Source organism: Sciurus vulgaris (genome assembly GCF_902686455.1).
Source record: "Sciurus vulgaris genome assembly, chromosome: 10".
Lineage (NCBI taxonomy): Eukaryota > Metazoa > Chordata > Mammalia > Rodentia > Sciuridae > Sciurus > Sciurus vulgaris.
The window spans coordinates 85303755-85317455 of NC_136470.1; the positions used below are offsets into that span (position 1 = coordinate 85303755).

At 44.3% G+C, this 13701-nt stretch overlaps 1 protein-coding gene across 17 annotated transcripts in view; it reads right to left on the reverse strand.

Moving 5' to 3' along the window:
- The window catches only part of LPP (LIM domain containing preferred translocation partner in lipoma), a 655110-nt gene that overhangs the window by 601326 nt on the left and 40083 nt on the right, over window positions 1-13701 (reverse strand). For 2 of the 17 annotated variants that reach the window (XM_079155234.1, XM_079155222.1), the window contains exon 1: window positions 12815-12960. The exons of 12 other annotated variants lie outside the window; for them this stretch is intronic. The gene's annotated coding sequence lies outside the window, so the exon portion shown is untranslated. Of the gene's footprint in view, window positions 1-1197; window positions 1383-12814; window positions 12961-13701 lie in introns of those variants that run through there. 3 more of the 17 variants (XM_079155224.1, XM_079155230.1, XM_079155219.1) reach the window with 2 other exon arrangements.

A 13701-nucleotide genomic window follows, 5' to 3' on the forward strand; every position in this document is an offset into this window, starting at 1 on the left:
GCTGAGTTAGTGCATGTGTGGTCTGTGTGTGTGTGTGAGTGTGTATGCGCAAGTGTGTTTAAAATCTAATCTAAATCAGGGGTCATCTTCAAAACGGAATGATACTCCAGAATTCTCAAATTATTCGCGGTAGGGACTTAGATGGAAAGTCCTGCTCGATGTCTTTCAAGGCTTATGCATAATTTTCGCTGCCACAAATGAAACAGAAATAAAAGTCTACACTATTCATTTCTGCCTTTTGGATAAGCTGTCATCTCCTTTGGGGAAAGAAAAGATATAGGCAGCAAAGGAGATGAGAAGGTCACATTAAACAACATTGACAAAAGAAGAAAAAGTTAAACAGAAGCCAAGCAAGAAGAGTATAATTTAAAAAGCAAAGGCAGAAACAAATTCAGGCATCTAAGCCCATGTCACCAGTAAAAAGAGGTTTGAACTGGGAGAAGTAGACTCTAGTCCTCACTTTCTCACCAACTAGATAAGTAAGTGTGGATAAGTTAGTTCAGCATCTCCCAATTTCCTCATCTGCAAATGGGCATCCTCCTCTGCCTTGTCTGCACAGCAGCTTAGTCTGGTGGAAGAAGAATGAATTGGGAGGTCTGGATTTCAATTCCCACCTAATTAGCCATGGGTCTCTGGGCAAATTCACCAGGCTCCCTCGGCTGCCCCGCCCCTTATCACACTATAAAATAAGACAGATGGGCCAATAACCTCTCAGCCTCCTTCCTCCTCTGACAACCCATCAAATCTACACAATGTCTCGCATGCAAGGTATTCATTCCAGATCTGGGATGCCATGCAAATGCTATCGGCCAGCATTTTGAATTCTCCTAATTCCAACCATCACTGTTTTTCAACATAAAACCACTCCTTCTGATGTATCCACAAACATCTCTTTTGTCTTGATGCTCTCGCCCTGGTGGCCAAACAATACTTCCAAGTTACCTTTCTACCCAACTCAAGCAAGGCCTCAGGTGGGAAGAAATATCTGTCTTGTGTTTTTGAAATAGGAATAGAATCTTTCCTCAGGCAGATCCCATTTCTAAGTCTCACTGTGAGAAGTAGTCTCCTGGGAAAGCAGCTGTCCACACCCCAAATTAAAAGAGCCAGCATTCCCAGCAGTATCTCCCATCACCATGCAAGGGAGCCCTGGGTCGCAGGCAGAAATGCCATTCCCTCTGGCAATAATGATGTACTCACGCGAGGTCAGGCCCCACAGGCAGCTGCCTTCAGCTCTCCCTCACTCCCTCTCACAGGCCCTCAGTCCCAGAACAGGACACAGCCAGGAGGTGGTCCCGAAGCCTGAGGGGAGCAGAACTGAGACATTCTCTCCTCAACCTCCAGAACAAGGGGCAGAGGAATGGAGGGGGCAGGGCAGAGTAGGACAGGGGGAGGGGGGCGACTTTGTTTCTGGAAACAAGAATTCAAATCCTGCTTCTCCTAAACCCTGAGTCACCACCTTCTCTTCCAATAGATCAGTGTGGTGGGTAAACATTTCCAAATATGGAGAAGCAGGCTGGAGGATGTCAGAAAAATCACCCTTCTCTGCTCTGGCAGTTGAAGAACATGCCCCACTGAAGACAGAATTCCTTACTTAGAGTAAATTATTAACCCCACAGAAGCGGAGTCTCAATGATTCCATAGCTGTCCTGCTACAGGAGAAAGTCTCCAAGGAAGCGACTGGTTTGAAGGCTTTAAATTCGCCTTAGGAACCGAACCATCCAAAATGCAACAATATGAAATAAATTTATTAATTCGGAACAGGGGCAGCATTTTCAATGATGCCCTTGAGCTGGTTGCCAGGAACTAGTCCATGGTACCCAGGTCCTATAACTACTCCTTTCAGTTCCCTATCCCTGACTCCCTTGGTCAGGAGGGGTCCTCCTTAGGAGCGTGGTAGAGTATGAGTTCTACACGGGGCAGACAGCAGGCTTGAGATTGCAGAATCAAACCAGACTATCAACAGAACTTTGTTGCTCTTAGAGAGAAGACCACAAGTCACCCAGTTTAATTCGTACAGTTAATTCTGATCCTGGAGTCCCATGGAGTGTTCTAGGAGGAAGTTGGGCCAGTGAAGCCAGTCAGGAATGAATCTGGTCTAAAATGACTCCAGACTGAATTACAGAAAGAGAAAGAATATGAGAGAGAGAGAGAGAGAGAGAGAGAGAGAGAGAGAGAGATGGTTTGAGAGGAGGGGGTGTGGAGGTGTGAGGAAGCAAGGGTCTACCCAAATGAAGAAGGAAACCCAACTCCATTTCTTGGCTCCCAGTGGCTCTATGCCTGAGTGTGATCTTGCTCTACTCTTGGTTGTAAAGGCTTCCTGGGGCTAAGATGGGTCATTTTTCAATATCATTTCCCATTCCCTGGCTCTTGGACCTACAGGGAATCTCACCCCAGGGAGTTTTCAATCTGCAAATAGCACTGGGCAGGGAGTGAGAGGACCCAAGTCCTAAACCCCAGTAAGTCATTCATTGCGGTGTTGTCCTAGGCAGCTCTCCTCTTGCAGCTAACATCTTCTCATCCACAAATTGAGTAGATATCCCCAAATTATCCAAATATGTGCTCTTAAAGCAGTTTCTAGTTGTTCTAAATAGTCATCACACACTAACTTGATCACTTGTTTTATATTTTAACAAGTATGCCACATGCAAATATATCTCACTTATTGCATGTTTAACAAATTAATAAATATAAGTGACCAGTAAGATAGGTAAGGAAACAGGGTCAAAAGACCTTCTGCCACATGCCAGAATCTGAATTCAATATAGAAATACTACACACTGCAGCCCTCCCAGAGGGGCTAGGAGGTAGATGGAAGACAGTAAAGGAATGGTCTCCATTCTCTCAGGAATCCTGAGTTCCTCCCAGTATCCCAAGGAGCATATTTCACAGAAAATAGCTGCATGGAGCCTGAGAGCTCTAAAAACCAAGATCCAAGAGGTGAGTCACAGGGATGGATATAAAAGCCAAAATGAAAGACTCTATATTTACCCTCCATTTTGCAAACATTTGGAGTTCAATTTCCATATCTACAAAGGGACCCTTCATTTTCCTTCAGATATGTGTGCCTCTCTTCCTCCTGGCCACTAAGAACCTCTGGCCCAATGCCTGGCTGTTTATGAATCCCCCCATGGTATCCCTGAGGTCTCTGTGAGGCAGAGATCATTATCTCCTGCAGCTGCTAATTCCATCTTTCCACCAGAAAGTTCTTCCTTATATGGAGCCAAAATCTGGTTCTCTGGCCTTCAACCTCCTGCTCCTCGTTCTGCCTCTTAGGACCATATGTCAAGCAATGCTTGTCTCATTGGTTTGGAATTTTCGTAGGTGAATACATATACAGAAACAAAGCTCTCCCAGATTTCAGCCCTCAATCACTCCCGCTGTTCTCCTGACCACACCACACTGCTGACTCCTCCTGCATTTGCTGCCAACTTGAAATCCAGTCTTTCTGGGATTTTCCAATGTGTTACTGCTAAGCAACCCATTCAGCATTTGTCCTGCTAGCCATATGTGCTCATGAGATATATTCTGTAAAATCCAGTCACCTGTACTAGTGAGAAACTAAGTCAGATTGACCTTGGAGACCAGTTCTTCATCTACCTCTACCATGGCATCTATGGTGCCATGTTCCTTCCCTTAGTGGCTGCAGCTCAGGGATGCAAATCCCATTCCCAGCTCCCCACCATTGCACTCCAGGGCTGCCAGACCAAAAACTGTCCACAGGATACAAGGCTGTTCCAAAGACAGAACAATGAGAGGGAGAGAGAGAGAGGGAGGGAGGGAGGGAGAGAGAGAGAGAGAGAGGGAGGGAAGGAGGGGGAGAGGGAGGGAAGGAGGGGAAGAGAGAGAGAGAGAGAGAGAGAGAGAGAGAGGAGAGATCTATTCTATAGGAAAAGAGAGTCTTGCCAACACGATTCTCAGGATTAGAAAGTAAGGAAGCAGGGTCAGTTTGCTAATCACAGGGTTGGAAGCCTGTAATCTCTATGACTCTATCACACTTCTGGACCTCAGTATTTTTTTTTAACAAAAGGAGGAAAATGTTCCTTTCATCTACAGTTCTAACACAGAATTTGATTTCAACGTTCATGTAGTAAAAACAATGATGCCTGACACTAATAGTGTGCTTTCCCTTGCATCAAATGCTTTCCCACACAGTCTCATCTAATTCCTACTGACAACTACCTTTAGGGATAGTATGAGAAAACAGAGGTTCAGACAAGTTAAGTATACTCACAAGGTCACACCAACAGGAAGAGGTGAAAAGAACACAAAAGAACTCAGGTGGAGTTGGACTACTTGAGATTCAAGTTCCAGTTGTGCTCCATGCTGTTTGACCTCTGGTTAACTGTTTAACTTTTCTCAACCTCAGTTTGTACACCTGAAAATTAGAGATTAAAAGAGAGACTCTGCCTCCCCCTTGGAGTGGTTATAGGGATCAAATGAGATAATGAGAGAGAAAGCCCTGTGGAAAAGGGTAAGGCATTATAAAAGTGTAAGGGATTATTGTGCGATTACTTGTAAATGACTGTGCATTCCATTACAAACACAAAAAACAGTGAGGTCATTCACAAGACAAAGAAACACTAAGGCTCTGGGAATTAAAGGAGAATGATCTGAAGTTCTGCAGGGCTATGTCTACATGCTGCTCACTCTTGCAGTTCAAAGCTCAGCAGCAGCTGTCAGATTTTCAAACTCCAAGTCACACATGGCCACGGGACAGCTCGAGACAAAATCTCCCCTTTCAGCTAAAAGCAAACACTGGGCCAAAGAGAGGTAACAGAGATGGACATTTGGAATACCCCCTGAGATTCTCAACTCGGGAAATGTGGCCTTCCATGTTTTCCTTGGAAAAGTTGTTAGAAACACAGGCTCCAGTCTCTCTGAAATAAGCCCGTGGGGAAATAAATGTATAGTAAATAGCTATTTACCAGAGAACATCAGGAAGCGCCCAAGCATGAATTAATCAAGGGCACAAGATATTTCAGACTGCAGATATCAAAACGATAGTAAACTCCCATCCATTAGCTTCCCAGTCCAGCTCAACCTGGAATTCTGGCATCCCAGGCAGTGGGCAGCGGGGATGCTCAGGGCAGCAGAGGTCATTTACATAGCAGAGGTCTTGTGGGAGATCACCTGGGCCGGAGGGGGTGGTCCCAAGGAGCCCTGAGAGTACGCAAAGGCTGTTCTGGCTTCCTTCAGGCCTCCCCCAAAGCACTAGTTGTTGAGAATTTCTTCAATTCCTGCAAAGAGCCAAGTCATCGCTGTCATTTATTGTGGACTGAATCTTGCCCAGAAATTCATTCCCAAGGCTGAGGAGCACACAGCTCAATGATGACCGTTTTCTGGTTTTCATTTTATCATTTGCTTCCGTGTGCTGAACATGTGAGAAAGGCACTACATTAATTTATTGCAGAGACATGTGCCTACTATGTATATGTGCTTGAATCCCCAGGGAGACTACAGCACAAAGATCTGTGAGAGGCAGATGCTTCAAAGAGCTCACTGGCCTACCGCAAGACCAAGGCTGACTATGATGGAGGACAGGATGTGGCCAACGCCTTGAGTTCCATGTCTTCCCTCCCAGTGGCCGATTACTGTGGGGATAGGTATTACAAGAGGGCAGGGCAGGGGGCAGAGGGGAAGGATCAGAGGGAATCCAGGCAAAAGGAAAGATTTGAACCCAGGCAATGAAAAGATATGTCCAGGAAAAAATAAGCTAAGTCAAGTTCAGAAGATGGTGGGCCACTAGTGAGAAGTGCAGACAGCTGGAGAGAAACACAGGCTGCTAGAAACATAAACTAAAGTCAAATGTTGTAGGCTGAGGTGACTCCACTCTATTTCTAAAAGCAGAGTACTGAGAAGCAAAACAAATCACATCACTAATGAAGTTAAAAAATAATGAACTCCTCACTGCCAAATAATAGCAGTAATAACTATAATTTAATGAATGTTTACTTGACATATACTATCTCATTTAATCCCAGCAATACCCCTCTGAGCTGGGCAGTCTGATTCCCATATCACAGATGAGGAAATGAAGGCTTAAAGAAAAGGAAAAGTACATATGTCTCAAAAACAGTAAGTAAGTGCAAGAACCCGGAACTAAGTAACCCATAATGCAAACTCAATCCCATACAAAATTCTAGACTGTACTCTTTTTACCCCTTGCTCAGAATCTGCCCATTTTATTTGTATGAGACGAAATCCTCTTCACATAACTAACATGTATGATAATCACATATAACAAACATAACTGTCTCCAAAAATAATTGACAAGATTTATTTATGTCTTCCCTCCAGGTCCTCTGCATCAGGAACTCTGACTTGGTTCTCAGCAACATGCACACAGTGGACACTCAATAGTTGCACATATTTACATAGACAATGTCTTTGAAAGTTGGGCCAGTAAAATAACACAATATCAGCTGTAATTTCAACTCATCTTTGCACAGAAAATGATCCAATATCAGCAAGGTTACCAGGGTTCAAAAGGAAGACATAGCTAGGTTGATAGATGCAGGTCAATGACACTGCACATGGGGTAGCCTGCAGGTTCTGCAGCTACTCAGAACCTGAACCTCCAGCTGGTACACCCAAGGTCTCAGAGAGAACTGGACAGAACAAACATTTCCTTGGAAAGATGGGAACTTGAGATAAAGGAGATGCTTCTAACAAAAGTGCTGCAGAGTTAAAGGAGGAGTTCTAAGTTGAAGGGTCTCAGCCTTAGGACCAGTCACAGCTTGTGGCTGGTACCAAGTGACTCTGTCTTAATAAAAAGAGATGTTGGGCTACTACCATGGTTTTCAAACTTTTAATTCCTACTAGCAAAAATTTTCTTTCTCAGCTGGTTTAGAGCTCCCCTTCTCCCCTCCACTTCTCCCCTCTATTGTCACCGCAACTCCAAGGCTACTCATGGAGTCTCTCAGGCTCCAGGGAGCATGACTTGAAAATCATCAGCCTTCTAAGTTCTTCAGGCTCCAAGTCCATTAACTCCCAAAGTCTGCAATGTACTTGCTTAACAGCAGCTCGACACTATTACTAGGGAGACAGGCAATGTGGACGGGTTGTAGCAGAGAAGAGGAAGATCTCCAATTAGAAACTCTGGATTACAGCCTATTTATGACCTATCTTCTCTCAAGCAATTTATTAATCTCTCTAACCCTGTTTTCTCACTTGTAAAAGAGAAAACATTATTAGTTATCTACCCCAAAAAAGGGAATTAATCAGTTTAGTAAACTAGTCAGCAGATTGCTACAATAAATGCTGTATTATGATCACCCATCTATAAATGTATCTTAGCCTGCAGATGGAAAGTCAGGGAGAACAAAGATGCTCAGCTAGCAACAGGGGCCCATTTCTTTGTTCCCTTGCTCTCATGGACATGTTCAACCTGAACAAACAGCATGACAGGCACAAGAATTACTGGGAGCAATATATTTTGCATCCCAAAGTCTTATGGTTTGTATCTGGAAATCTCTGGAATGACAACAAATAGAGGAATAGAGGAAGAAGAAAAAGGAGTATGAGAAAACCACTGCTCTGGGTCATCCACATCCACGGAAGTGCTCATCTCAGCATTACCACGCCCAGCTTCCACACAACTAGCTGCGTGGCTTCAGAAATCCCTTCTGTTCTCTGAGTTTCAATTTCCTCATCTGTAAAGCCAGGATGAGAACAATCCCATCTTCCACCTCGCCACAATATTGTACACAACAGAATTCAGAGGTGCAAAATCTCTTCCTTGTACATGAGCTCTGCACCCCTTGGGGGTACTCTATGATTGGGGTGTGGTCAGTGGGAGTCCTCACTGACCTACCCTTTCTCTAAAGATGGTCCCACCAATTACCAGTCCTGAACATCCACTTCACCATAAGAAATATTCGCACATTTCTTCGTGGTTGATGATGCTTTTCACATGCCTCACCTATTTGAATGTTTATTATCAGATATAACCATCATTTTACAAATTGTATAGTAAGTGGCTGAGCTGGAAGCCACAAGCCAGCCTTTGGCTCCAGAGCCTCTGCATGCTGCACTCTCTCTCCCATAGCAGGGTGCAATTTAAGCCCTGCTATAAAGGTGCAGTGCTGGCCCAGAGGCAAGCTCACCACATGACCCTGGGCAAATCACTTTCCTTCTTTGAACCACAGTTTCTCCATCCAACAAAGTAAGTTCCCTACACATTCACACACCCTTTCTCTCTCACCTCAAAGACTTTAGAAATACAGTAGAGAGAAACTAACAAGGAGGTGTCTCACATGCAGTATACGATTGCTCAATTCAGCAATGAGCTTCCCATTCCAACCTCCAAAGCCCATCTGTAAAGAAAGAAGAAGGACTGACCCAAATGTTCAAAAGCCACCATGACCAGCACCAGGAACACTGTGCAGCAGCCATCTCCATGCAGACCAGCAAGCTGCTCCCAAGAACAACTGCAGTCATGGTCACAGCGCATGAACCTTGTCAGCAAATTGCTTGTTTGATTGGTAATTAATAATAAGCTCAAGAAGCAAAAGCACTAATGTGAACACACAGTTTGCTCCTTGCATGCCTCCTGGCCTAGGGGCTCCACAAGGAAGGTCCATGGAAGAATCCTCTGTCCTTCAAGATTCTTAAGACAATGCTTCTCTACAGTTGCCACCAAACCACAATAATCTCAATGGAATGTGGAGACAGTCTCAGCCACCATGCCCTCTCTGCGTATTCTTCAAAAGTCCAAATGCTGACTGCCAGGACTCCTCAGGACCACAGGATCCCAGATCTTGTAAAACCCACATACCACATAGTTCAATCCTGTAAACCATAGATTGGGGTATTCATTAATTCAAAAACATTACTGATGTCTACATGATACGTGGCCATTAGATAATGCAAGGTCTGTGCTCTCAAGGACCCTGCTCCAATATCTTAAGTGGCTTATCAATAGCAACAAAGTAAGTCCAGGGACTTTATTTAATAGCTCAGGTGTTTCCACAACCCAAACTCAATGTATTCCCATCATAAACACCCTCACCACCCCTCAGCACACATTCTCTGCTTTACTCAGACTGAACTCTTGGTTCATGCTATCCTCTGTGTTTGACTGGCTACTCCTCTACTCCCCAAAACAAATATCCATATTGCAAACATCCTCCAAGGCATATTGGTAGTTCTTAGTGGAAAGAAATTGCCCTTTGGAGAAAAAGTAATGTATCTGCATGTCTCATGTATCCCTGGTCATGACCTCTAAAATGCCAACAGTGGCCTGGCCTCCAGAGACTGAGACAACAAAAAATAATCTGCCACATTTTCAAATGCCCTTAAAGAGATGGTACTGCCACCAACTGAGATTCACTGGAACACATTCACTCCACAGGAAATGCCCTTATTCTCAGCCTGGTCAGAAAAATCTCTTTTCCCTGAATTTGCTCAACCTAATGTGACATTAATCATGACCTTTTCTGTACCATTCTTACTACGAACTTGACTTATTTCTTTTCTCAGTGTGAGCTTCCTAGAGAAGAATCCGTGACTTTTCTCTCCCCACATTACCAAATTTTAGCATAGGATTAGGCTCACAGTAAGTGCTTAATAAAAGTTGAGTATTCTTCGAACATCCAAATGCTAACTGCCCAGCTCTCCCAGGATCACAGGATCCTAGATCTTGCAAAACCTAGGTACCAAGTAGCCCAACTTGTGTAAACCATAAGTTGACTGGAGCATCCATTCATTCACAAAGCATTACAGATGTTTGCATGTAAACAGAATAACTGTCCTATGGCATGACTCCTAGGAAGAGATTAAACTAACTGGAAGATTATAATCAACCACCATTGTCAAAAGTAAGAAAGATTCATTTAAGAAATTGAAAGTGAGCATACAGTCCACTCTTTTCGCATAGTAAGTATATTAACTTATATATTTTATATAAAAAGATAAATACCAGATATTATACTTAATTTTATTGCCATACTATGATTACTTATAAAAAGTTGTATTTCAGGACAATAACCCTTGGGAATTTTGAATGAATGTGTTGGGGGGGGCACACATATTCTCTTCATTGGCTCAGACAGAGTCCATCTCCACTCCAGAGACAGCCTATTTGCACTTTTAAATCTACATTTTCCACATTCCCTCAAAGTTAGTAAACAAAGTTCCAACACTGAGATGTATCAGTGTGCAATTCAGAAGATGGAAATGAAGCTAAATTGTCCTCCTACTATTTCTACTAGCAACCTACAGCATGGAGTAGTAAGAGTCAAAAAGTCACTCCATGTGGCAGTCCAGTGCCAGTCACCAACTCAGGATGATGAGGCAAGCTGCAGAGGTTTCAGCAGGGGCTTCCTAATCCCATCTTCCTCTGCCTGGATCAAGGCTATGGACTCAATCCTTACGCTCCATAGCTCCACGTGTAGCTTTCTGACTTGCACTGCTCCAGCCTCTCCAACAATTTTGTTAGCATCTCTTTCCCTGAATCATTCATTCCCTTTCCACTTAAATTGTATGGACTGTCTTTCCTAGACTTGTTCCTGAGATGCAGGAGGAGAAAAAAAACATGGATCAATTAACAGATCATTCATCCCTTCCTCTTATTTCTCATCTGCCCCAAACCGATGTCTGTCTGTACATATTTAAGACCTTCTCACTTGCCTCTGTGAAGGAAAGAAAAAAATCTCACTTCATCATAATGAGACAGATAGACCTAGAACTCTCAAAGTGACATAAGTAATAGGTTACTAAGCTAATCATAATTGCACAAACTAGTTTATGGTCAGTGCAAACTCTAATCCATGTATAATGAAGCACCTCCTAGCCTAATGACTGACTTTTTCCTGAGAATTCCTAGCTTGGCCTCTTTCTTTTCGAGATTTGTACCTCACAGACATGCTTGCTTCGTGTCTGACCCATCTCACTCTGCACAGCCTACAACATAGGACTCCAGAAACGTCTATTCCTCTCTTTCTCTTCTGCTTGGCCAAAAGAGGCGTTGGCACGCTGTGATTTCAATCATGTGACCCCAGGAGTATGTCCAGACTGACAAGCTCTTCCAGAACTCACTCTGCCACTGCATTGAGAGGTGAACTCTATTTCCACTTCCCTGGAACAAATGGAGTATAACGCAGAGATCCAGCTTCCACCTGTCACCTGCCAGTACTCACTCTCACTCGCTTTCTCTCTCTCTCTCTCTCTCTCCCTCTCTCTCTCTCCCTCTCTCTCTCTCCATCTCTTTCTCTGTATCTCTCTGTCTCTGTCTATCTATCTCTCTCCCTCTCTCCCACCCTTTTAAGCTTCGCTCTTGGAAACCAGCCACCAAGCTATGAGAAAGTTAGGTGGAACTCTGAGCCACATGGAGAGACCATATAGAGATGTTCCGACGTGGATAACATCTCAGCTGGCTTGAAAGTGAACATTCAGATGCCTCTAGCACCCACCTTCAAGCCTTCCAGCCTTGTAGAGAGAAGCCTTTCCCGCTTTGCTCTGTTCAAATTTCTGACCCAGAAAATGCATGAGCATAATAAACGATTGTTATACGCTAGGAAGTTTTGGGGTAATTTGTTACAGCAAAGAAGAACTGGAACAAGCCCAGCCCTTCCTTTTTACCTTTCTGGTACTACACATGATGACCATGTTCTTTATAGACATTAGATTCAGGTTGTTAGGACAGAAAGAAAGTGGTTGTGTATTCTGTGACAATAATAACTCTGGGAGGCAGCACATTTAATAGAGAAAACAAAGAACTAAGTATAAGCACAGACCAATCAGTCTTGGTCTGTTCTGTGCCTACTCAGAAAACATGAGGAGCAATGCTATGTCTCTAGGCCTCTGTTTGCACATCTGTAAGATGGGTATGAAAATGCCTGATTATTGAAGGGGTTGTGAAGATGAGATGAGAGAATGGCTGAGGGTCACTTGACCCAATGCCTGCAACATCTGATGCTGAAATATATCCTCCATAAAACCCCTGGACTTTTATCTGCCCCTATCAAGTCTGTAGTGAAGCACAATTTCTCTGCTTTTCTTACTCAGCATGGAGCCCAAGGCCTCATACACAGGGGAGAGTTAGAAAATACTATGCAGAGGCACAAAGCTTTATCATCTCAGGGTATGCGATACAGAGGTTAAGAGTGTGGGGCTGGGGAGATAGCTCAGTTGATAGAGTGCTTGCCTTGCAAGCACAAGACTCTGTGTTCAATCCCCAGCACTGCAAAAGAAAAAAAAAAAAAAGAGTGTGGTCCCTGGAACCTCTGGTCCGGGTCCAATTCCCAACTCTCAGTGCTTGCTGGTGGCCTGAGGCAAATTACCTAATCTCCTTGTTCATGTGCCCTTATATGTAGAATAGGGACAGCAGTAACACCTTCCTCATAGGAAATACTACAAATAAGACAGCCAGGACAGTGACTGCATGCAGTAATAGCTTGCTAAGTGTCACCAAGTGTGTCAACCTGGGAGCAATCTTAGGACATAGGTTTAAGTCCTATTTTGCAAATGAGGAAACAGAGAGAGATTACAAAACTGGCCCACAGTCAAGCATCTCTTAAGGAAGGGGAAAAGGTAGGATCCAAATCCAATTCCACGGCCTTCTCCCCAAAACTGGAACTCTTTGCACTTCAGCATCCTTCCTCCCCGTATGCACATCTAAGGGAAAAATGTATTTAACTGGAAGAGGAAAAAAAGCAGCCCAGACATAACAGGGTTGTACCTTGGGAGCTTTCTGGGTATCACAGGATGATAAGGCCAATGTCATAAGCCCTGCCTTTCAGCACAGTCAGCTCCTGTGGGTAAAATTAGCTCAGCTCTGCTTCAGTGCTGCCCGAAGCCCCAAGGCAAAACTCACCCCAGGCAAAGCAGGACCTTACTTGACCCTCATTCTCAGGAAGGGTCCCTCATGCACCTCGTTAGGGCCTGAGATGACTCATTTTGCTCCTTCCTTCTCAGGCTGCCGAGGTCACCTCTCTGTTATCCAGAAAGGTTGCTCCAGCTCTGAAGGAGAAGGAAAGAAGCAAACATAAGCAACCTTTCTGCAGTCCTTTCCTCCAAGGTGGCTCAAGCAGGGACTGGGGTGCCTGCCTGCTGTGCCAGCTGTATGTAGGGGGAATGAGGCTTTCCTGAGTTATATAACCCAGCTAAGGGACAAAAGACACTAGCCCAAAGGGACATGTGACATTACCCTCCTTATTTTACGTTGGTAATGATGGCATTGAGCACAGGGCAGGCCTACTTGATATCCACGTATCCTGGAGAACGCAGCACACTGAGGACGGCCACTAGAGACTTCTTCGTTCTTTCCTACCTCAAAACCACACACTAGAGGGCCAGGCTTAAGGGCCACCTCTCCCAGGACACTCCCTGCTCCCCCCTTGCTAGGCCGGAATTTCCATCACAGCTCCCACAATGCCTTCCCTTTACTCTTTATTGTTTCACATTTATTTGTTCAACAAATAACTCTCCAACACCTATTTTTCACTTGAGGATATAGAAATAAAAAGAGTAACTCCTGCCCTCCAGGAAAGGTAGCCAAGTTCAACAAACAGCCTAACATGGAAGCAATGGAGGTCACAGGGGTCAGAAATGAGAGCAGTCTGGAAAGGTATGTGGGACCCTGACTGGGTGGGCAGGGAGCGGTGCTTCAGACAAGTAAACAGTGTAAGTATGAAGTCATGGAGGCTACGGAGAATCCAGACACATTCCTGGATACATGCATTAGTGAGACAAGGATGGGAC